Here is a 25,908-nt window from a genome sequence, read left to right as displayed (position 1 = left end):
TCATATGGAAATAGTGTCTTTCAGCTGCTGAATGTTTCTCCTCTCCTATGCTGGGATCATGTTTTAGACTATAGTTAGTGTCGTGCTTATTTTCATGTGCTGTAATGTTAGGAAGATTCTCGTGGAAGAAGGAATGAGAACACTAAGAAAGAAAGAAAAAGGTAACTGTCAAAGCTCAACTTGAAAGCCACCCACAAAGACTGCTTAGAACTCTCTAATTTAGAGAAGAGGCAGAAGGCCCCTTAAACATGATTACCATGTTTAAGAATGAGAGCTATATTATGTACTGGTGAGTTTATTCCTTGGGTAAAGGAACCTGATGCCAAGTTTGATGACTTCAGTTCAATTCATGGGTACCACATGGTAGAAAGAGAGAAGTGACTCCTACAAGTTGTCTACTGACCTCCATTGACAAGCATCTTTTTCAACTTCCAACACACATATTACAAAAATAAGTTTAAAAGAATTTGAAAAATATGCTTTTAGTAGCGTTCTAATTCCAAATACTATGATTTGGTTGAAACATACAGTTTGTAGGTAGAAAGTGAACTGAACTCTGGGTATTATGTAATAATTTCTGATAATCTTATACATTTTATAAAATAAAAATCATTAAAAATGAGAAACTTACACAAGGGATTTGTTTTACTCCATTGGAACAAACTGTGATTAACTATTTTACCAAAGTATGGTTAATGAGAACTAAGCTTAGGAAAGATAGCTCTGGGTCCTAAGACATAAGAAGCCCCAATGGAAACAACTCTTTTGAAAAGTGTTCCTTCTTGAAGGCAGTCTGATAGAATCAGAAGGTGCTGTACAATCTGCCAGCCGAGGAAAGGAGTCAAAAGTGCCCTGGCTGCAAAGCTGTGCTATCTGGATATGATTAAGTTTAACATTATCTTATCATTAGAGGAAGGACAAGGCAAACTAACAAGGAAGACAAGTTAATTACTTCTGCATAATAAATCTTCAGCTTGGTAAAGGATATTTGATACTATCTTCTTAAATGTCCTATTTCCTGATATTCATGGGACTAAGTTTTTTTTCACAGCTCAAGTCCTATATTAAAAGTGATTGCTTTAGCTACCCACAGTGAAAATTTCTGACCCAGAAGTATCCCTTTCTAAAAGAATCGCAGGCAGAAAATGGAGAAGAGACTGAGGGAATGGTGATCTAGTGACCAGCTCAACTGAGACTCCACCTCATGGGGAGACACCAAGGCCTGACACTACTACTGATGCTATGACATGCTTAGAGACAGGAGCCTAGCATGGCTGTCCTCTGAGAGGCCCAACCAGGAGCTGAGACAGACACAAACACTTACACCCAATCATAGGACTGAAGTCAGGCACCCCTATGGTTGAATTAGGGGAAGGTTGGAAGAAGCAGAAGAGGAGGGTGACCTCATAGGAAGACCAGCTGTCTCAACTAACCCAAACTCCTGGGAGCTCCCAGACACTAAGCCACTAACCAGGCAACATCATGGGCTGGCCCTAGGCCCCCAACACATATACAGCAGAGGACTGTCCTCAGTGGGAGAAGATGCACCAAATCCTCAAGAGACTTGAGGCCCCAGGGAGCAGGGAGCCTGGTGGTCGGTGAGCATCTTCTCAGAGACGGGGGGAGAAAGAATAGGATAAGAAACTGTAGGAGGAGGGACAGGAGAGGGGAAACTGGCTGTATTATAAATAATTTTTGTAAAGTGATTTTTTTTAACTTCCTGCTCTAAAGAAGGCCACATTGCAGTTGCTTTCTTGTAAGGAGTTATACTTATTTGTTTCATAGTGTTTTCCTGAAATATATAAGGATATCAATGACTAAAACTTATGACACTTATTTTCCCAAAGTAGAATCTCATTCTTTAAATAAAAAATATTTATGGAGTACTGCCACACCCACTCCAGTGGAGTCTGTGTGACAGGAAGCTCTTATGCTTCGTTTCTATCCAGAACAGAGGCCTGTGCCTGGAATGGCTTGGCCTCCTGGAGGTCCCTGGCAGTCTCCCTACAAATAGATGATGACTAGGGTCTATGCTTGCTGTGGAGGCACCTTCTGTGTTCTAGTCTTGGTGATCTTAGCAATTTTAAGCCTGTAAACAATATCTGATTTTAAAAATATAGCAGTGTGGGAAGATGGTCATATACCTTTAGATGTCTCAGAACCTGAAAGTTCAGAGACGGAAACGTCTCACACCATCATGATCCTGATGAACTCAATGGCTGTGATGAATTCAATTGCAGCACCCATTAGTTCCCAGCAAGTAGGAGAGAAATTAATTGCAGGTACTAACAACATGACTATTCCAGAAAAGCCTTTCCCCACTTTTGGAAAAGTTTTGTTTAGCATGATTTAAAATAGTAACAATATTTTTAGAAAGCTCATAGACAACTTCTAACAAGTTGAACAAATTTATCAAGAGTTAACTATGGTTACAAAAGTTTCCTTACTAGTCTGAGGGGCCATAAATATAGAGTTTAAACTTTATTATGACAAAGATAAATGATGAATACATACCTGGTGCCCACAAATCTGGCAGTATAACTGCAGCTTTTTTTAAACTGTTGTTTGCAGTTGAGAATTGTTTCCTAGATTGTATGCTTAGCTTTTCTCTCTATAAGGGACTCTACAAGGGACATTTGGTGGGGTAATGAATAAGAGCTGGATGACTGCCAATTATGATGTACCTGTTCTAACTGCTTAAATCTATGCTAAGAAGTAAAGCTTTTTGCAGCAGCACACACCTCGAGTTTGTGTCTGTCTGTCATGCTGAATCTGTTCTCTACCTGAAATCCAAGCCTTGGTCCCTCTGCTGATACACTCCCCTGGGTGGTCTGCAGCAGAGTACCTGCTACATTCAAGGTACTCTGTCAGGACTTAGGATAGTGTATTAAACAAGTAAATGTCAGTAACTACCAAACACTCTTGGTGGGAGATAACCCATAAACAAAGAACAAGTAATTTATAATGTCAACAAACTAGAGGAAATTTGGGTAACTGAAATTGCAAATACATACTAAAAAAAGTGGGTAACATTTAATCAAGATGCCTTGGAGTTTCAAAGAATTCCCCTCAAGCCTGGTGTGATGGCTCATGTTAATAGGCAGTAGACAGGAAGACAAAGTGTTCAATATCAACTTTGTCTACCCAATGAGTTTTAGTTCAGGCTGGAATGAAGAGTGTTTTAGCTTACTTTCTGTTGCTGTCATACAAGATCAAGTTGGAAAGCAACTTGGAGGTCAAAGGGCTTACTTCAGACAATAGTTCTCACCCATCATGAGGAGAGGTCAACGCAGGATTTTAAGGCAGGAATCTCAATACAGGAACTGAAGTAGAGACCATGGAGGAATGCAGCAGCTTATTGGCTTGCACCTCCTGGCTTGGTCAGTTTTCTTTCTTTTACAACCTGGAGAATCATCTACACTGTGGGATAGGCCCTTCTACATTAATCACTAACCAAGAAAATGCCCTATGACCTACATATAGGACAAGCTGGTGGGAACATTTTCTCAATTGAACTTTCCTCTTCTCAGATGGCTCAAGTTATCAAAACTAATGGAGTCACAGATGATTAATGTGCTGAAAATAAGAGACTAAGTACTCATCAATAAATAGGAACTACTCTGTATGAACCTTGTCACTGATAAAGCTCAGGGAACATTGAAGAAGAGCAACTGAAAGAATGTAAGAGTCAAAGGATGATGGGAATGCTGTGCACTGCTTCCTTGTGGACAGGATATGGCTATTGCAATAAGGAAAGTATAGCACCTGTGTTTACCTGTGCAGGATCTACAGAAGGTCAATCCAGCAAATCTTGGCCTGGTTGGCATAGATAAGCCTTCTATCCCACCTCTTACTGAAGAGGTAGGGATAGTATATACGTCCTTGAGAACATAAAATTAAAAAAAAAATTGAGGGCATGGTCACTGGTAGGCTGCCCATGCTCCAGGTGATCCCCACACCAATGCCCATAAGAGCATCACTAACTGAACATAGAAAGATATCAAAACAAACAAAAATTCAGGGAAGAAATTGCATTCAGAGTGGTAGAAGGACAGGAGTAAAATTAATTTTGCATTCTATGTATGTATTCTTCACAAAAATAACTTTGTTAAAAAGAAAAGGATTTTCTCTCAAGATTTTTGCCAATGGAAAACAGAAACAAGAACTTTTCTTTGGAGACTGTATGTAGTGTATTTTGTTTAAAAAGTGATCATATAGGATTGAGGCAACCTACACAAAGAACAATAAAATAAAGGCAAATAAGTGTTGGAAGCAGGAGAAATAGCCATCCCAGGGAAGAACACACCAATTAGTTATTCAATCCCAAATGGTTAGCCCTGAAAATATACATACCAGTAACATTGTACACACCAAGCAAAATTCCTATATTTGGAAATATATTTTACATACACATATATTCAATAGTAATTACTAAAAAATGAGACCATGAGTTTGAAAGAGCAAAAGAAGGGGTGTATAGAGGGACTTTGAGTAGAAAGGGAAGAACATAGAACATTAGAATCTCAAAAACAAAAGAGTAAATTTTAAAATATGTGATCATTGTTAACATTTTTAGTAATACAGAGCAACATCTCATAGCTCCTGGTGTGATACACTACAAAAGACCCATCACTTCTGCTGTGGCCTGGCCACAGTGTATATCTTCAGTTTAACTTTAAACACCAAACCCTACCAGGTATATAGCTCCCTACAGAAGAACTGATTAATGCATCAAAGTTGTCAAGGAAATCAAGAAGAACCATCAAATGCTGAGAAACTGTCAAACTTGAAGATGTTAGTGCCATAGGACAGTACACTGCAGTGTGGATAGCTGGCTGGATGTTGGTATTAGTTTTTAAAAAAAAAACCTGAAAAACTGTAGGGGCAAATCTGTGATTTTCTAGTTGTGGAATTGTTCAAAGATTACCTGTGTTACAAATATAAGCAGCTCTCAGAAGCTGAAACTTATAGAATGTTTCTTAAATATTTTCTGAAGCAAACAAGATTGCTTCTCTTCCTTACACTATTATTCTCAGCATGGGCTTGCATACATTCTACTCCACAAAATTACTTGAGAGAAAAACAAATGACCTTAGTTCCAGTCATATGATTACAGAAGGGCTAGCTAACCATTTCCCAGTTTAGATTGCTTTCCTAGTCTTACTCCTTGAACAATAATTTTAGTATCTATCCTACAGAAAAAAAGAAAAAGAGGGCCTTGTGTATTTATGTATGAACCTTTTCTCTCTCAAAGCAGTTGAATTTGGTAACCTAGTGAAGGAATTTCTTGAAATACTATCTGTATTCTATGTCCACTGTTACCTGCCAGGTGTCTTTGATTAAAGATTTGATGGTAATCAACCATCTTAAACAAATTGCATTGCAGTATTTCCAGAGTCTTTCATGCAGAGTAAAGCTTATTCAAAAAGGATAAAAAGGAAGCCAAACCTCTCTGTTGGTGGCCTACGATTCCACCATATTATATGTTACTATTTTTTCTTTCTGAAAATATAATGTAGTATAAAGGGAAATAAAATGTAGGCCAATAATCTGTAAATCACTCAAAGCCATCACTGTGTTGGTTCAGTTTCAGTCCAATTGAATGACTCTCTTCTATTTCTCCCTTCAATAGACAATTCTTCAGCCAAATTCACTACACTATTTATCATTGAGGACTAAGGGATCTCATAGGACAGTGGTCCTCACCTACAAGCCACGACCCCTATGGTGGTAGAACAACCCTTTCCAACTCATAACAGTAGAAAAATTACAGTTATAAAGTAGTAACAAAAATAATCTTATTTTTTGGGGTCACCACAACACGAGAAATTATATTAAAGGGTCAAGGCATTAGGAAGGTTGAAACCACTGTCTTAGGCAGAAACTTGAGTAGATGTCAGATTGAATTAATCATTTTGCCCTGAGTTTTGATAATTGAAGATGCTTTCTTTCCTTGTCATGTTCATGCATGCAATAAACAATGATAGAAATAGTTAACACTGTGAAGCTTCAGCTCTTCAGTAGAATATTGTAGGATGATGTCACAGGTGAGGCAGGTACAAGATAAAAGAAGGCTTGTCATTGGATGAAAAGGAAGGATGATCAGGAAAAAAGTTTGAAAGAAGAGGAGGAGACTGAAAAGGAAAGGAGGAAAAGACAGGAGGGACAGGGAGAGAAGCCATGGAAGGATAATATGGCAGGTGATGTTAAGATTCCACACTGTACCTTTACAGGTTGTTACAAATATTTTTAAAGGATGAATGTGTATTGGGCTTTATATGTTTAGGTGGCCACTTATATCTTATCAATTGGGTCAGAGGTTATTGTGTTGTGTGTTCTTTCATGTAGCGATTTAAGTGTAAGAAAGTGTGCAACGGCTGACTGGGCTGCCACAGAATTGGGATGTGTGTTTCTGGCATGGAAACCTGCCTTGGGAACTAGATATGTAGAGAGATTGCTGCCAGGCTCAGAGAGAGGCCTTTGGCAGTGTGATATAGGATGGAGCAGAGGGGGTGAGAGGCTTTGCTGACTGAAAATTATGATATCCAGCAGATATCTTGGGGCACTGCGGTGCCAAACCTAGCGGGGATAAAAGACAACCTTATTTTTTTATTTTTTATATTTTTACAACAGAGAATAATTCAAGAATTTTAATAGTAAGTTTTTAGACACAAAATAGTACCTGATGTTTATTTTTAATACAAATTAAAATTCTTTCTGCTTATTAAAAACAGAAGCTATAACTGTCATTTCAACATGTCATTTAAATTTTAGCTACTACACATGTAAAATCTTTTTTAAATGTCTTTGCATCCTCCTGAAAATTGTACTCTTAAAGTTAACCAGTTAAATAAATTAGTTAAAAATCATCTTTATTTTTCTACATCAACTCCATTTTTTCATTTTTAAACTGTTATTATGGGCCAAAGAGATCATGGCATTTTTCACCTAAGTAAAATTTGTCTTCTAACAGTTACAAAAATATTAAACTGTTATTTCATTAATTATTCATATTATAGTTATAAAGATAATAAATGGATATAATTTTATTGTTTTAAAAATTATTATTGGTAAAATTATATTTATGGTATTTATCACTAATATATTCTTTCAAACATATATCATTAATATAGTTGATTCAAAAAATATGTATGATTTAAGACATTATCTAGTTAGTTGCTAGATAATTGCCAGTTGCTTGTTGATTGGTTGTATATAAGCTTATAATATAAAAAATAAACCATTTTAATCCTCAACCATCTATTCTAGCAATACAAAGACTTACATTCATACTTCAAGTGACTGATAAATTTCTGTGTGAGAAACAGAAGAAAACGTTGAAGCCTTAGCATAGAGAATGTTGATCACTCTTCAATGTAATGTTGGCATCTCATTTATAACTCGACTTCTTCCTATCACTTGTTCATTTAACAAGATACACTGCTTGGAAAAGATAGTAGCCTTGCTGTTTCATTGCTCTGTGGTATCAGCAAACTGCTGTACTTGAGATATACATGACCTGTCTCCTGTTTTTATATTTCTCAGTAAATAAGAATGACTTAAAATTTTAATGATTGTACAAATATCTACTCAACATATTCAATCTCATCCTTGGATCAAAAGGTATAATTATTCCCTGACTCATCACAGAAAATATTTGCTGAGCCCAGGTTTTCTATAACAACAAGTAGCAGTAACAATGGTGAATGGCTTTATAGATGTCAAGACTGGATACAAGCGTATTACCTAATAAATGACGTAATATGCCAAAGTCAACTTCAGATGTCTAACATCTTGGAGTCATCTAACAACACATGTACATTGTGCTACTTTGCCAGGAAGATGGAGAGTGATTTGCATCATCTTCACCCTAGATTAGTATTTTTTGCTACAAGATAGTGTTTTCTTAGACACAAACTATGAAGATGCAAAGTCAGCATTTTCCACATATTCCAAGAATGATTTGGAGTTCTCAATCCAAAATGTAAGGCAACCCATTCTCTAGATAGAATCAAGGAGTCTGGTAACATTGTTTTGTTGTTGTTGTTGTTGTTGTTGTTGTTGTTGTTCTATTGGATATTTTATTTATTTGCATTTCAAACATCTGCTTTCTCGTTTTCCCCTCTGCAAATCCTCATCCCATCCTCCCTCCCTTTGTTTTTTGGAGGGTGCTCCTCCATCCATCCACTAACTCCCACCTCACCCCTCTGTCATTCCCTACACTGAGACATCAAACTTTCACAGGACCAAGGGCTTCTCTTCCCACTGATGCCAGATAAGTCCATCCTTTGATACATATGCATTTGGAGTAATGGGTACCTCCATGTGTGCTCTTTGGTTGGTGGTTTAGGCCTGGAGAGTTCTGGGGAGTCTGGTTGGTTGATATTGTTGAACTTGCTATGGGTTGGAAACCCCTTCACCTCCTTCAGTCCTTTCTCTAACTCCTCCATTAGGATCATCATGCTCAGTCCAATGGTTGGCTGCAAGCATCTGCCTCTGTATTTGTCAGGCTCTGGAAAAGCCTATCAGAAGACAGCTATATCAGGCTCCTATCACCAACCACTTCTTGGCATCCTCAGTAGTGTCTGGGTTTAGCGTCTGTATATGGGATGAATCCCCAGGTAGGGCAGCCTCTGGATGGCCTTTCCTTCAGTCTCTCCTACACACTTTGTCTCCATATACTTCCTGTGAGTATTTTTGTTCTCCCTTCTAAAAAGGTCTGAAGTATCCACACTTTTGTCTTCATTTTTCTTGAGCTTCATATGGTCTGTGAATTAAATCATGAGAATTCCGAGCTTTTGGACTAATATCCACTTATCGGTGAGTGCTCACCATGTGTGTTCTTTTGTGATTTAGCTACCTCACTCAGGATAATATTTTCTAGTTCCATCCATTTACCTAAGAATTTCATGAAGACATTGTTTTTGATGGCTGAGTAGTACTCCATTGTATAAATGTACCACATTTTCTGTATCCATTCCTCTGTTGAAGGGCATCTGGGTTCTTTCCAGTTTCTGGCTATTATAAATAAGGCTGCTATGAACATAGTGGAGCACGTGTCTTTGTTATATGTTGGAGCATCTTTTGGGTATATGCCCAGGAGAGGTATAGCTGGGTCCTCAGGTAGTACTATGTCCAATTTTCTGAGGAACTCCCAGTCTGATTTCCAGAGTGGTTGTACCAGCTTGCAATCCCACATCCAGCTAGCAATCCTTCACATCCTTGTTAAGACTGTCTGTCACCTGTGCTTTTGATCTTAGTCATTCTGACAGGTATAAGAGGGAATCTCTGAGTTGTTTTGATTGGCGTTTCTCTGATGACTAAGAATGTTGAACATTTCTTTAAGAGCTTCTCATAGTCCTTTGTTTTAATGCAGAAATTTGCCCATGCCCATTGTGTTACCACAGCAGACCTAACTATTAATGTAACATACACAGAAGAAATAACTATTTCATGCATACTTCACTAAACAATCTGTTATTTCGATAGTGCTAGTTATATCAGGATGAGTCTTTTCCTCACATTTCAGGGATTTGAGCTGTAAAATAAGAAATTACATGCTGCTTTGTTCACAGTTCCAGAGAAGCGGCTAATGATGCAAAAAGTAAAGAAGGAAGTCTCTATCTTTATGATCCAGAGCCCCAGAAATCTCAACAAATCATGCAGTGTTAGCTGGAACAGAAGTCAAAAATGAAGGGGATGTATTAACATGAAGACTTGCATGTAACTTAAAATGTTTACAGCCAAACTACACATTGCTACAAAGATGTTTGTAAAAATTAGCAAAGATGGACTTGCTTTTAGGCATGTAAAAGTTTGATGTTGAGTTCAATATATATAACCATATTATAATTTTATGGATCAAATGTCTATGTCTGGAATTATTTATCTCTATAAAAGGCAATAATCCTATGACTTCTGTGTGTTCCTTGTCAGGCTAAGCATTAATTTCTGATTACAAACAATTTGCCTCAGATTTCCATGTGTTCTTTTGCTGAGCTCTTTCTTTGATATGGATACTCTGCAAATCACTTCTTTTTTTCTTTTTTTTTCTTTTTTTTTCTTTTTTCTTTTTTTCGGAGCTGGGGACTGAACCCAGAACCTTGTGCTTGCTAGGCAAGTGTTCTACCACTGAGCTAAATCCCCAACCCCTGCAGATCTCTTCTTAACTCTTACCTCAACCTGAGTCCCAGTTTAAAGACAACCTTCTCTACAACATTTTCATCTTTATAGTTTAGTGGAATGTCATTCCAAGTTTTCTTTGCTAAAGCTTTATGTTCTTTACATTTTAATAGATTTTAACAAAGTATAAAAATGAGGGAAGTCCATTTTTATGTATCTACTTACCATTCTATCTATGGCCTACAGCCTTCTGCGTGGCATATAACAAATGTTTCAAACACACCATAAATTAGGGGTCTTCATAGCATGGATAATATATTTCCATTGTTCAAGTGAGAAATTATAGCGCTTCCTAAGGGTACATAGATAATCATTGTCAGAGCCACGGTAAGACATTTGTAATTATATTACCACCCATAGAAACACTGTCATACGTGAAAACAAGTTAGGTTCTTCCACGGGTCATTATATATTATGTGTGCATCTGATAATTCTAAACAATAGCAACTTTACTACCAAATCCATGGCCTTGGAAGGAGTAACATAAATAAACCCTGTTGAAGGCCTTATTGATAATTCTTCAATTGCCCACAGAGCGTAAGCTAAATTACAAAGAAATTCTAATCACACACACACACACACACACACACACACACACACACACACACACAAACACACACTGTGCACAGTTGCATTTTATGTTCGATTTGACATCACCTTAGTTAAAATGAATTAGTGGCACCTGTTCAGCAACATTAATTTGGCTTTTGTTGATTTGTCTCATCTGGCAAAAGGCAAAACTGGACAAAAGGAAGTCTTCTGGAAAGACAAATATGTAATTTGTTTTTGGTATGTTTCTAATATTCTATGATAGAATTTGCCTACTCTTTAAAGAGAGATATTTTCTGTCCTTACTGGTAAATTCAGTGTTTTGATATCATTAAAAAATGTAAGAACTGTAAAGTAATGTGAGATTTACTATTAACACTGTCACAAGTCAACCCCAGAACACTTCTCTTTCATACTGACTGTTTTACTTTTAATTGTAATGACTTTTTTTTAGAAGAAGCAGAAAGCAAGAAATTAGAAATTCACAAATACCTCAAGTGCAGGAAAGAATGTAAAATCATAACCATCCAATCCATTTTAAGTGAAAGGCTCTGATCTTTAATGAGGGTCCAAGTATAGCTAATGTTACTTTCTCATCCTAGTGTGAATCGTCATGGAGAAAAAGCAAAAATGGGTGTTGTTAGTATTATATTTATTCAATTTCTAGATAATGTACTCTTTTATAACCTTTATATCGGTATTTATCTTTACAGAATGGGAACAAAAATATATATTTTTAAAAGATTTTTAAAATTAATTTATTATTGTCTAAATTTTATGCTTGTATATAGTACATTCTGGTCACATGTGGGATAGCTCTGTAATTAAGGTGGAAGCCTACCATTGTACAGATAGTCTTCTGGGGCTCTGCAAAGAAATGTAGAACTTGGAGACTTTAAAACCTCTACATTGCCTGAGAAATGCCACATAGCCTTAGTTAGATTATTGGATCAACTTACTTTCTCCTGAAAAGAACCCATTTGGCCATTCCTGAAATGCTTCCCTATGCTAATGAGGCATTTCAATACTCTAAGTCTTCAGTCAATGACTTTTGCTCATCCTGGATGTCCCTAACCCCCCATCCCACCTCCCGAACTCCACAAATTATATAAGCTTCGAATCACCACAAGTAAAGTTGTTCTGTCTTCCTGCAATTGGTCCTGTCATCATCATTCACCATAAATATTCACTGGGCTTCCAAACCACCATTTGTCATGGACCTATGTCAGCCGAAGATCAGGAAGGCAGTGAGACCCCATTATCTCTTAACCCTTCCCAAACATCAACCTTCTCATCAATTTCCAATCCTACTTTCATTTATTTTTGTTTCTACTTTATTTTATTTTTAATGATGTGTCTCTGTGTGGATGTGGATATGTGAGTGCAGTTACCCAATGAGGCCAGAAGATAGTTTTGGATTCCCTGTAGCCGTAGTTGTAAACAGTTGTGAGTTATACAATGTAAATCCCAAGAATTCCACAACTGTCTTAGTCACTGAGCCATCTCTCAACTCCTATTTTTAATTCTTACATTTGGGTATATGAACATGTTGAATTCACTTTCTAGGTAGTATAATATGAAGCTTGAGTTGCATTAAGTTGAATATGGCCATCTAAACTTCTTAGCACCATCATTAACAGTACTCACCTTCCCCCAACTGAATTAATTTCACATCTTGTTTCAAATGTCAATCTTTTCATTTCTGGATTCATCTTTCTGCTTCATGGGTCATCAAATCTATATTTATTCAAACACTAAACAGTCTTATTGCAAATTTGATGTAAATCTTTATGACAGGTAGTACAATACAATTACTTTTCATATATTTTGGATAGTCCAGGTCCATTTTTTTACCTTCAATTTGAAAATAGTTTTCAATTGCTAAAAGTATATTTTGCTAGAATTTTTTTGTCTTTTTAAAAAATTTTTTATTTTATTGGTTATTTTATTTATTTACAATTCAAATGTTATCCCCCTTCCCAGGTAAATCCCTTATCCTCTTCCCCTGTTTCCCCTGCTTCTATGAGGGTGTTCCACCACCCTCCAACCCACTCCAGCCTCAGTGCCATAGCATTCCCCTACTCTGGATCATCAAGCCTCCATAGGACCAAGGGGCTCCCTTCCTGTTGATACCAGATAAGGTAATCTTCTGCTATGTATGCAGCTGGAGCCACAAGGCTCCATGTGTACTCTTTGGCTGGTGGTTTAGTCCCGGGAGCTTTGGGGGTGTGGGGGTTCTGGTTGGTTGATTTTTTTATTCTTCCTATGGGGTTGCAAAACCCATCAGCTCCTTCAGTCCTTGCCATAACTTCTCCATTGGGGTCCCAGTGCTCAGTTCATTGTTGGCTGCAAGCATCTTCCTTTGTATTGGTCAGGCTCTGGCACAGTCTCTCAGGGGACAGCTATACCAGGCTCTTGTCAGCTAGCATTTCTTGGCATCAGGAAGAGTGTATGGGTTTGATGTCTTCAGATAGGATGGATGCCTAGGTGAGGCAGTCTTTGGATGGTCTTTCCTTCAGTCTCTGCTCCATTCTTTGTTCCTGCATTACCTTTTGACAGGACAATTCTGGATTAATATTTTTGAGATGGGGGGAGGTGACCCTATCCCTCAACCAGAGGCTGTGCCTATCCACTGGATATGGTCTCTAAAGGTTCACTCTTACCTTTGTTGAGTATTTCAGCTAATGTTATCCCTGTGGGTTCTAGAAAGCTCTTGGGTCCCTAGCATCTGGGACATTTTTTAATTAATAGGTTGGGTAGAAATCAAGGTCTTAAATATACTGAGTCATTGGCTTAAGAACATGTCATAGATCACATGGGGGAGAAAGCCAAACTCCCAGAAGTGCAGACAATCCTGAGACCCCAGGACAGAACACCACTTCTGCATTTTCTGCCCACATCCCTAGTCCAAGAGGAAGATGCATTATGCTTTGGATACAGGAATATAAGAGCAGTCAGTGGCAAGAACCTGCTGGTTTCTGCCTGTGCCCCAAACTGAACTGAACTGGACACACAAATCCCTGACCCCAAACCCCATTGGGGAAAGAATTGGACCTTCAGAAGTGCAGACACTCCTAAGAATGCAGAGGAGACAATTACTTTCTGCTCATATTCCTGACCAAAAAGAAAATCACATAGTGCCATCTGTACCCCCCTAGGATTAGGGACCTAGTAACAGTCAAGGGCACAAAGAGCTGAAAGCCAGTTTCCAGGAGCCCCTACACACCTGAGAGCAGAGCTCTCTGTTCCCAGATTCAGCTGAGACAAAACAGGTCTACAGGAGTGCTGACAAACAGACCTACAGGAGGGTCAATCCACTGTCAGGAACAGCAAGACAAGCTAACACCAGAGACAACGTGATGGCAAGAGGCACGCACAGAAACCTAAACAACAGAAACTAAGACTACTTGGCACCATCAGAGCCTAGTTCTCCCACAAAAGCAAATTATTGGATATTCAAACACACCGGAAAAGCAATATTTAGATTTAAAATCATCTTTTATGATAATGATGGAGGACTTTAAGGACATAAATAAATCTCTTAAAGAAATACAGGTCAAAGCAAGTAAACAGGTAGAAAGCCTTAAAGAGGAAACACAAAAATCTCTTAAAGAATTACAGAAAAACACAACCAAACAGGTGAAGGAATAAAGCAAAAATGTACAGAATTTTAAAATGGAAATAGAAAACAATAAAGAAAGCACAAAGGGAGACAGCCCTGGATATAGGAAGCCTAGGGAAGAGATCAGGTTCATAGATGCAAGCATCACCAACAGAATACAAGAGATAGAAGAGATAATCTCAAGAGCAGAAGATACCATAGAGAACATCAACATAACCATAAAAGATAATGTAAAAATGCAAAAAAAAAACTCTTAGCCAAAAACATACAGGAAACTGAGGACACAATGAGAAGATCAAAACTAAGGATAATAGGTATAGAAAAGAGTGAGGACTCCCAACTCAAAGGACCAGTAAATATGTTCAACAAAATTATAGAAAAAAAAAACTTCCCAAACCTAAAGAAAGAGATGCCCATAAACATATGAGAGGCCTACAGAACTCCAAATAGATTGGACCAGAAAAGAAATTCCTCCCGTCACATAATAGTCGAAGTACCAAATGCACATAGCAAAGAAAGAATATTAAAAGCAGAATTCTATCAAACCTTCATAGAAGACCTCATACCAATATTATCCAAACTATTCCACAAAATTGAAACAGATGGATCACTACCGAATACCTTCTACGAAGCCACAATTACTCTTATACCTAAACCACACAAAGACACAACAAAGAAAGAAAACTTCAGACCAATTTCCCTTATGAATATCGACGCAAAAATACTCAACAAAATTTTGGCAAACCGAATCCAAGAGCACATCAAAACAATCATCCACCATGACCAAGTAGGCTTCATCCCAGGCATGCAGGGATGGTTTAATATATGGAAAATCATCAACGTGATCCATTATATAAACAAACTGAAAGAACAAAACCACATGATCATTTCATTAGACGCTGAGAAAGCATTTGACAAAACTCAACACCCCTTCATGATAAAAGTCCTGGAAAGAATAGGAATTCAAGGCCCATACCTAAACATAGTAAAAGCCATATACAGCAAACCAGTTGCTAACATTAAACTAAATGGAGAGAAACTTGAAGCAATCCCACTAAAATCAGGGACTAGACAAGGCTGCCCACTCTCTCCCTACTTATTCAATATAGTTCTTGAAGTTCTAGCCAGAGCAATCAGACAACAAAAGGAGGTCAAGGGGATACAGATCGGAAAAGAAGAAGTCAAAATATCACTTTTTGCAGATGATATGATAGTATATTTAAGTGATCCCAAAAGTTCCACCAGAGAACTACTAAAGCTGATAAACAACTTCAGGAAAGTGGCTGGGTATAAAATTAACTCAAATAAATCAGTTGCCTTCCTCTATACAAAAGAGAAACAAGCCGAGAAAGAAATTAGGGAAACGACACCCTTCATAATAGACCCAAATAATATAAAGTACCTCAGTGTGACTTTAAACAAGCAAGTAAAAGAGATGTACAATAAGAACTTCAAGCCTCTGAAGAAAGAAATTGAAGAAGACCTCAGAAGATGGAAAGATCTCCCATGCTCATGGATTGGCAGGAATAATATAGTAAAAATGGCCATTTTACCAAAAGCGATCTATAGATTCAATGCAATCCCCATCAAAATACCAATCTAATATTTCAAAGAGTTAGACAGAACAATTTGCAAATTCATCTGGAATAACAAAAAACCCAGGATAGCTAAAACTATCCTCAACAATAAAAGGACTTAAGGGGGAATCACTATCCCTGAACTCAAGCAGTATTACAGAGCAATAGTGATAAAAACTACATGGTATTGGTACAGAGACAGACAGATAGACCAATGGAATAGAATTGAAGACCCAGAAATGAACCCACACACCTATGGTCACTTGATTTTTGACAAAGGAGCCAAAACCATCCAATGGAAAAAAGATAGCATTTTCAGCAAATGGTGCTGGTTCAACTGGATGGCAACATGTAGAAGAATGCAGATCGATCCATCCTTATCACCCTGTACAAAGCTTAAGTCCAAGTGGATAAAGGACCTCCACATCAAACCAGACACACTCAAACTAATAGAAGAAAAACTAGGGCAGCATCTCGAACACATGGGCACTGGAAAAAATTTCCTGAACAAAACACCAATGGCTTATGCTCTAAGATCAAGAATCGACAAATGGAATCTCATAAAACTGCAAAGCTTCTGTAAGGCAAAGGGACACTGTGGTTAGGACAAAACGGCAAACAACAGATTGGGAAAAGATCTTTACCAATCCTACAACAGATAGAGGCCTTATATCCAAAATATACAAAGAAATCAAGAAGTTAGACCACAGGGAGACAAATAACCCTATTAAAAAATGGGGTTCAGAGCTAAACAAAGAATTCACAGCTGAGGAATGCCGAATGGCTGAGAAACACCTTAAGAAATGTTCAACATCTTTAGTCATAAGGGAAATGCAAATAAAAACAACCCTGAGATTTCACCCCACACCAGTGAGAATGGCTAAGATCAAAAACTCAGGGGACAACAGATGCTGGCAAGGATGTGGAGAAAGAGGAACACTCCTCCATTGTTGGTGGGATTGCAGACTGGTTCAACCATTCTGGAAATCAGTCTGGAGGTTCCTCAGAAAATTGGACATTGAACTGCCTGAGGATCCAGCTATACTTCTCTTGGATATATACCCAAAAGATGCCCCAACATATAAAAAAGACACGTGCTCCACTATGTTCATCGCAGCCTTATTTATAATAGCCAGAAGCTGGAAAGAACCCAGATGCCCTTCAACAGAGGAATGGATTCAGAAAATGTGGTACATCTACACAATGGAATATTACTCAGCTATCAAAAACAATGACTTTATGAAATTCATAGGCAAATGAATGGAACTGGAAAATATGATCCTGAGTGAGGTAACCCAATCACAGAAAAACACACATGGTATGCACTCATTGATAAGTGGCTATTAGCCCAAATGCCTGAATTACCCTAGATGCCTAGAAACTCAAGATGGATGATCAAAATGTGAATGCTTCATGCCTTCTTTAAAAGGGGAATAAGAATACCCGTGGCAGGGAATAGAGAGGCAAAGATTAAAACAGACACAGAAAGAACACCCATTCAGAGCCTGCCCCACATGTGGCCCACACATATACAGCCATCCAATTAGACAAGATAGATGAAGCAAAGAAATGCCAGCCGACAGGAGCTGGATGTAGATCGCTCCTGAGAGACACAGCCAGAATATAGCAAATACAGAGGCGAATGCCATCAGCAAACCACTGAACTGAGAATTGGACCCCCGTTGAAGGAATCAGAGAAAGAACTGGAAGAGCTTGAAGGGGCTCGAGACCCCATATGTACAACAATGCCAAGCAACCAGAGCTTCCAGGGACTAAGCCACTACCTAAAGTCTATACATGGACTGACTGTGGACTCTGACCTCATAGGTAGTAATGAATATCCTAGTAAGAGCACCAGTGGAAGGGGAAGCCCTGGGTCCTGCTATGACTGAGCCCCCAGTGAACTAGATTGTTGGGGGGAGGGCGGCAATGGGGGGAAGATGGGGAGGGGAACAGCGATAAGAAAGGGGAGGGGAAGGGGGATGTTTGCCGGGAAACCGGGAAAGGGAATAACACTCAAAATGTATAAAAGAAATACTCAAGTTGATAAAAAAAAAGAAAAGAAAATAACAGGAAGCAACCATCACTACTATTCTTTAATATCTTTTAACATCAGTCGACTCAATTCCCCAATAAAAAGAAAAATCCTAACAGACTGAATACATAAAAAGGACCCAGCATTTTGCTGCATACAGGAAACACACCTCACAGACAAAGACAGATACTACCTCAGAGTAAAAGGCTGGAAACAACTTTCCAAACTTATGGTCCAAAGAAACAAGCTGGAGTAGTCATTCTAATATCGAATAAAATCAACATTCAGCAAAGGTCATCAAAAAAGATAAAGAAGGACACTTCATATTCATCAAAGGAAAAATCCACCAAGATGAACTCTCAATCCTAAATATCTATGCTCCAAATGCAAAGACACCTACATTCATAAAAGAAACCTTACTAAACCTCAAATCACACATTGCAACTCACAGAATTGCTACACCCCACTCTCATCAATGGACAGATTATGGAAACAGAAATTAAATAGAGACATAGAAAAACTAACAGAAGTTATGAACCAAATGGATTTAACAGATATGTATATAACATTCCATCCTAAAACAAAAGGATATACCTTCTTCTCAGCAGCTCATGGTACATTTGGCAAAATTGACCATATAATCAGTGACAAAACAGGCCTCAATAGATACAGGAAGATAGAAATAAGCCATGCATACTATCACATCACCAGGGACTAAGGCTGGTCTATAATAACAAAAAAATAAAAAAAAAAGAAAGCCCACATATACATGAAAGTTGAACAACATTCTGCCCAATTATAACATTAACTTAGTCAATGAAGACATAAAGAAATTAAAGACTTTTTAGAATTTAATGGAAATAAAGCACACATACCCAAACTTACAGAACACAATGAAAACAGTGCCAAGAGGAAAACTCATAGCTCTGAGTGCCTCCAGAAAAAAAACTGGAGAGAGCATATATTAGCAGTTTGACAGCACACCTGAAACAATAGAACAAAAAGAAGTAAATACACTCAAGAGATTTAGAAGGTGGGAAATAATCAAACTCAGGGCTGAAATCAACCAAGTAGAAACAAAAAGAACTATACAAAGAATCAACAAAACCAGGAGTTGGCTCTTTGAGAAAATCAACACAATAGATAAGCCCTTAGCCAGACTAACCAGATGGCAGAGAGGGTATATCCAAATTAACAAAATCAAAATGAAAAGGGAAACATAATAACACAATATAAGGAAATTCAAAAAATCATTGTGAAAGTACTGGAAAGATCAGGAATTCAAGGCCCGTACATAAACATAGTAAAAGCCATATACAGCAAACTAGTAGCTAACATTAAACTAAATGGAGAGAAACTTGAAGCAATCCCACTAAAATCAGGGACTAGACAAGGCTGCCTACTGTCTCCCTACTTATTCAATATAGTTCTCAAAATCCTAGCCAGAGCAATCAGAAAATGAAAGGAGGCCAAAGGGACACAAATTGGAAAGGAACAACTCAAAATATCACTATTTGCAGATGACATGATAGTATACTTAAGTGACCCCAAAATTTCCACCAGAGAATTACTAAGCCTGATAAACAACTTCAGCAAAGTGGCTAAATATAAAAATAACTCAAATCAGTAGGCTTCCTCTACTCAAAGGATAAACAGGCTGAGAAAGAAATTAGGGAATGACACCCTTCACAATAGTCCCAAATAATATAAAATACCTCGGTATGACTCTATCCAAGTAAGTGAAAGATCTGTGTGACAAGAACTTCAAGTCTCTGAAGAAAGAAATTAAAGAAGATCTCAGAAGATGGAAAGACCTCCCATGCTCATGGATGGGCAGGATCAATATAGTAAAAATGTCTTTCTTGCCAAAAGCAACCTACAGATTCAATGTAATCCCCATCAAAATTCCCACTCAATTCTTCATAGAGTTAGAAAAATCAATTTGCAAATTCATTTGGAATAACAAAAAACCCTGGATAGCTAAAACTATCCTCAACAATAAAAGAATTTCTGGGGGAATCACCATCTCTGATCTCAAGTAGTATATCAGAGCAATAGTGATAAAAAACTGTATACAGAGATAGGCAGATATACCAGTGGAATAGAATTGAAGACCCAGAAATGAACCCAAACACCTATGGTCACTTAATCTTTGACAACGGAGCTAAAACCATGCAGTGGAGAAAAGATACCATTTTCAACAAGTGGTGCTGGTTCAACTGGAGGTCAGCATGTAGAAGAATGCAAATTGATCCCTTCTTATCACCTTGTACAAAGCTTAACTCTAAGTGCATCAAGGACCTCTGCATCAAACCAGATACACATAAACTAATAGAAGAAAACGTGGGGAAGAGTCTCGAACACATGGGCACTGGAGAAAATTTCCTGAAAAAAACACCAGTGACTTATGCTCTAAGATCAAGAATCGACAAATAGGATCTCATAAAACTACCAAGTTTGTGTAAGGCAAAGGACACTGTCCTTAGGACAAAATGGCAACCAACAGATTGTGGAAAGGTCTTTACCAATCCTACATCTGATAGAGGGCCAATATCTGAAATATACAAAGAACTCAAGAAGCTCTCCAGAGAGCCAAATAATCCTATTAAAAATGGGGTACAGAGCTAAATAAAAGTTCTCAGCTGAGGAATATTGAATGGCTGAGAAGTACCTAAAGAAATGTTGAACATCCTTAGTCATTAGGGAAATGCAAATCAAAACAACCCTGATATTCTACCTCATACCAGTCAGAATGTCTAAAATCAAAAACTCAGGTGACAGCAAATGCTGGCAAGGATGTGGAGAAAGAGGAACACTCCTCCATTGTTGGTGGAATTGCAAAGTGGTACAAGCACTCTGGAAATCAGTCTGGAGGTTCCTCAGAAAATTGGACATTGCACTACCTGAGGACCTAGCTATACCTCTCCTGTGTATATACCTAAAAGATGCTCCAACATACAACAAAGAAACATGTTCCGTCATGTTCATAGGAGCCTTATTTATAGTAACCAGAATCTGGAAAGAACCCAGATGTCCTTCAACAGAGGAATGGATACAGAAAATGTGGTACATCTACACAATGGAGTGCTACTCAACTATCAAAAACAATGACTTCATTAAATCAATATGCAAATGGATTAAACTACAAAATATCATCCTGAATGAGATAACCCAATCACAGGAAAACGCACATGGTATGCACTCACTGATAAGTGGATATTAACTCAAAAGCTGGAATTATCCAAGATAAAATCCACAGACCACATGAACCCCAAGAAGAAGGATGACCAAAGTGGATATGCTTCACTCCTTCTTAAAAGCAGAAACACAAATAATCATAGTCGGGGATATGGAGGCAAAGTTTGGAGCAGAGAATGAAGGAATGGCCATTCAGAGCCTGCTCCACATGTGGTCCATATATACCAAAACTAGATAAAGTTGATGAAGCTAAGAAGTATAAGCTGACAGGAACCAGATATAGATGTCTCCTGTGAGACACAGCCAGAGCATGTCAAATAACTAGTCAAATGCTAGCAGCAAATCATTGAACTGAGAACTAGACCCCCATTGGAGGAATTAGAGAAAGGATTGAAAGAGCTGAATCAGCTTGCAATCCCATAACAACAATGCCAACCAACTGGAGCTCCTAGGGATTAAACTAGTGCCCAAAGACTATACATATATACATATACAACTGCATATGTAGCAGAGGATGGCCTTGTTGGGCACCAATGGAAGGAGAAGCCCTTGGTCCTACCAAGGTTGGACCCCCAGTTTAGGGGAATGTCAGGGGGTGGGTGAGAAGGGGAGGGGAACATACTTATAGAAGAAGGGGAGAAGGATGGCATAGGGGTCTTATATCCAGGAAACTTGGAAAGGGAATAACGTTTGAAATGTAAATAAAAAGTATCTAATAAAAGAAAAAAACATGTCATATCTTTTCACTAGGGTCTACAGTATATATCACAATAATTTCTTTAAATCACATTATAAATATAATATGCATATTTTACCAGCTTTATTTCTTGATATTTTTATTTTTTAAATTACAATTGTTAAAAATCTGTTGTTTGATACCACTATGTAAATATACAGTTGCTTTTCACATAAGCTATTTTATAATATGTTACCATGTACTCAGTTATGAGTTCCAGTAACATTTTTATATGAAAGAAAGAATTTTTGCAGAAAATTATCTTACCCTTGAAAAATGAGTTTTCTGTCCCAGACATCAGACTCTAGGGATCCCATTCAATAAGCAGTAGAAGAGCAGTGGAAGTTGTTTGGTGTGTAAACGCATTTGCTGTTGGAACATGACAGCCAAGGTTCAGAGTTCCAGAACCTGAATTAAAAGTCAGATGAAGAGGCTGCACAGATAGTTTTGCAGTTAAAAGCCTTGGTTGTTCTTGCAATGAACCCAAGTTCAGTTTTGAGATATCACGGGGTAGCTCACAAGTCTGTAATTCATGGTTCAGGGGACACAGTGCCTATTTCTGACATCTTATGACACAATTACGTTGCATACATTTTGAATAGTCCAGGATCTTTAGTTTTTATTCACTATTAAAATTAAATTTTTAAATACTAAAAATTTGATCTCTAAAAATTTTACATTGATTCATAACAGTAGCAAAATTACAGTTATAAAGTAGCAAAAAAATAATTTAATGGTTGGGGGGATCACCACAGCAGGAGGGACCATATTGAAAGGTCACAGCATTAGGAAGGTTGAGAACTGCTGGGCTGGATGCAAGCTTTAATCCTAGGTCATCTGTACAGGAGTACTCTCCTGGCAGATCAGAAGCCAGTTCATCTGGCATATCCAACTGCAAAGAGATCCTATCTCCAACAATTGGAAGGGAAGGCACCACCACCCAAAGATTGTTTTCTGACCTTCACAGGGCCTGCTGCAGGCACATGCCAACACCTACACATATGTATGAACAAGTCCACTTACATATCACATGCATACACACTCAATAGAAAAGACATTAATTGTTAAGTAGAAGGAAAAATTAAAAAAAGAAAATATTTACCTGAATGGATCATAAGCAGAGAATATTAGAGAGTTCCCTAGCTGGGCAGGCCACTTCTCTGAGAATCAGACTTCGCATGGTTCACTGTTAAGTAAAAAATTTAATTTGTTTGAAACAGTTGAGGGATATCAATCAATATAATCAGTGTTAAAGCATTTTATGTATAATACATATTATGGATTATTATTTGCATTTAAAATGACCCAAGACTAGTTCAAATTCTATTATCTGCATGTTATCCTTAAGATGTCAATTTGGTACACTTTCTTTGGAATCTGAAAATTTTGTTCACGCAATGAATTTGGAAAGGTTATCACTTAAAAATGTGCTAAACCACTCTATGACTTGCACTTTCTAAAAGGAGAGAATGAAATATAACTGAGTGAATAGTTGAAAACTCTCATGTTCAACAAGGAAAAATACAACTATTTAATTGCAAGAGAAAATCTCACAACGTTTGGTTCTGAAAAAAAAAAAAAAGACAAACTGGTATGCTTGGATTCTAACACTGAGAAGAATGGAAGCTTCCCAGAGGCAGTAAACCATGGTCAGTCTTTCCCTTGTACAAACTCCATACCCTACATGGAAGGTTTAAGGTCAATTTTTAGAAGGTCAACCAAAAACTAAGGCTACAACTGTCACTGACTTTAACAATTTCCCAAAGAGAAAGTCGAAGGATCTTTAAAGAAATAGACATAAGAGGTATAACAGGAAAGTAGGAAATAAGACCAGAAGAATGGAGTTTGATGCAAACTATTGTGTGTGCTTGTACACATACTTGCACTCGTTTGAACTCGCTTGTACTTAGCTTTGGTAGAGACAGAAAGCATGGGTAACTAAGTAACTGCGATACTGGCCTTTGTAAAGTTACAGGCTGTGACGTAGAGGAAGATTTATTACAAGTTTAGCAAAGCGTTCTTCAGAAAGTAAGACTGATGTCAATGGGAGGTTGTAACAGACCTGAGTTGCCTCAAGGGTATTTCTGTTGTAGGAGGGTTCAAAGAAGTAGAATGTCTCCCTTCCCATTGGCTTTAATAATTTATATCAACCTTTGGTGAAAATAAGTAGAGGTCCATTTTTCAGCTCTACTGAAGCAGTTATATTTCACACTTAATGAATGAGAGTCCCATGCCTACCAAGCTGGCTGGGTTGGGTGCCTCTCCTCTGCTTATTGAATTAATTTGTGGCTGTCAGCCTCTTGTGTGCACTATCCAGCACCTTCCAGCACTTTCTAAGGCAATTCTGCTTCCTTTGAAATGCTCTCCTGAAACAAAGTTTGATGATGAAAATAATAATTTCCATTAACTCTGAATCCCAAGTTGCTTTCATTGTCAGAAAACAACTTCCTGGAACTACTTTTCTCTCTCATTTGTCAAGTTTCATCCTTGTTGGAAAGCATAGATTTTTGAGTTTGTTCCCAAAGCTTTTAAGTAAGATGTCATTTGGATATGACTGATTTGGAAACCACTCCAACCCCGTGGGGAGACCTTTAGTACAGTTACTTGGAAGTGTTTCTAATATGACCTTAAAAATAATTCTGCAAATTTTCCACAGTAGAAAAGTAAATATAAATTTTCTGAATAGTTGTTTCCCCATTTTGGGTAGAGAAAAATCCAACTCTTTATTCAACTCCTTGTTGCTATGAGTTTTCTGCATCCTCAACAAAATTGTAATTGCTCTATGTTTACAGCCTCAAAAGATATTTAAATTTTACTTTGTCTGGATAGTTTCCAGAGAAAAATAAAATATCTCTCAAGTTTTGAGAAGTAGCCAGATGAATGCAGTTACAATTTGAGAAAACACTTTGGGAAGTGTTTTCCCCCCACAAAGTCTTATATTGGAAAATTGGAATGCATGGTCTAATTAAGGTTTAATGCTGGCTGACAAATGCAAGAGGGAAGGCAGCCAAGCCTCAATGGCTGTCCCTAAAGAGAAATGGGAACTTCACAATCAATCAACATGAAGTATTTATTGTGTAATCTACCACATGTCCATCACTGTTCTATATACTGAGGAGAATAGAAGAACGTGAAGCCAGAAACTGTGCCTCATTAGAAGGACAACACCGAATGATTTAGTTTCTCTTTCTTCAGCGTCCACTGACCCCAGCATGCTCTGAGCCAAAGATATAATGAAGAGACAAGACAGTTAAACAATGTAATTTGAACTGACCTTTGCAGGGTGATTAAAGTCTAGACAGAAAGGGCATAGCTAGAAAGCATTCAAAGAAGGGAACACAATGATTTTATCTTAAACATCATTATTTCAGCCTAGAATTCATTTGTTTGTCACGGGAAGGAGGAAGTTAGGTTGTACCTGTGGCATTAAATCTACAAGATATGTAGAAATGTGACAAGACCCAGAAAGTTGTTAAGTCTTTTGTAGAATGGGAATGAGCCAATAATATTGACACAAAAGAATAACTTTTACAAACAACTATTACACACAGAGAATAAGTGACACAACTTTGTGATGATCTATGAATATGAATAAGGAAATGGGATTATGAGATGTTTGCAAAAAATAAGATCAGTGTTGACATATTGGATATAAAAGATAACTGAATTAATTATTTCAAATACCTTTATAGAATATAGTCTGAGATAGTAAAAGAAAGAATATTTTTGGTGTAATCAGGAAAGTTGGAAAGAAAACTCATTTAAGCAAGATTATAAATGGTATAAGTAAGAAAGAAAGAAAGAATACAAAGAAAAAGAGTGTTTTGTGATCTTTTTCTGGAGAGACATAGCACTAACATCTAGTCACTCCAGATAGGAAAGCAATGCCAAGATACTAATATTAACAAACTCCAACTGATCAGGTAGTACTGAGTGGAATATGACTAATAGCTTATTTATAGAAGCAAGGACAATTCAAAGGCAGCTTAATCACCTAGGATGGGTGATG

General features: G+C 37.6%; 1 long non-coding RNA gene across 1 annotated transcript in view; it reads right to left on the bottom strand.

Annotated features, from left to right (window-relative positions):
• Positions 1-12,336: 12,336 nt before the first annotated feature.
• LOC102552412 (uncharacterized) overlaps positions 12,337-25,908 on the bottom strand; it is a 215,975-nt gene continuing 202,403 nt past the window's right edge. The window contains exons 2-4 of the long non-coding RNA XR_354502.5: positions 23,002-23,085; positions 22,167-22,307; positions 12,337-13,280 (exon numbers count right to left, since the gene is read on the bottom strand). This is a non-coding gene — a long non-coding RNA (uncharacterized LOC102552412). The remainder of the gene's footprint in view (positions 13,281-22,166; positions 22,308-23,001; positions 23,086-25,908) is intronic.

The sequence above is a fragment of the Rattus norvegicus genome, chromosome 6 (assembly GCF_036323735.1).
Source record: "Rattus norvegicus strain BN/NHsdMcwi chromosome 6, GRCr8, whole genome shotgun sequence".
In the NCBI taxonomy this organism is placed as follows: domain Eukaryota; kingdom Metazoa; phylum Chordata; class Mammalia; order Rodentia; family Muridae; genus Rattus; species Rattus norvegicus.
Note: the sequence above shows the minus strand (reverse complement) of the source record. Positions and strands in the feature narration are given on the sequence as shown.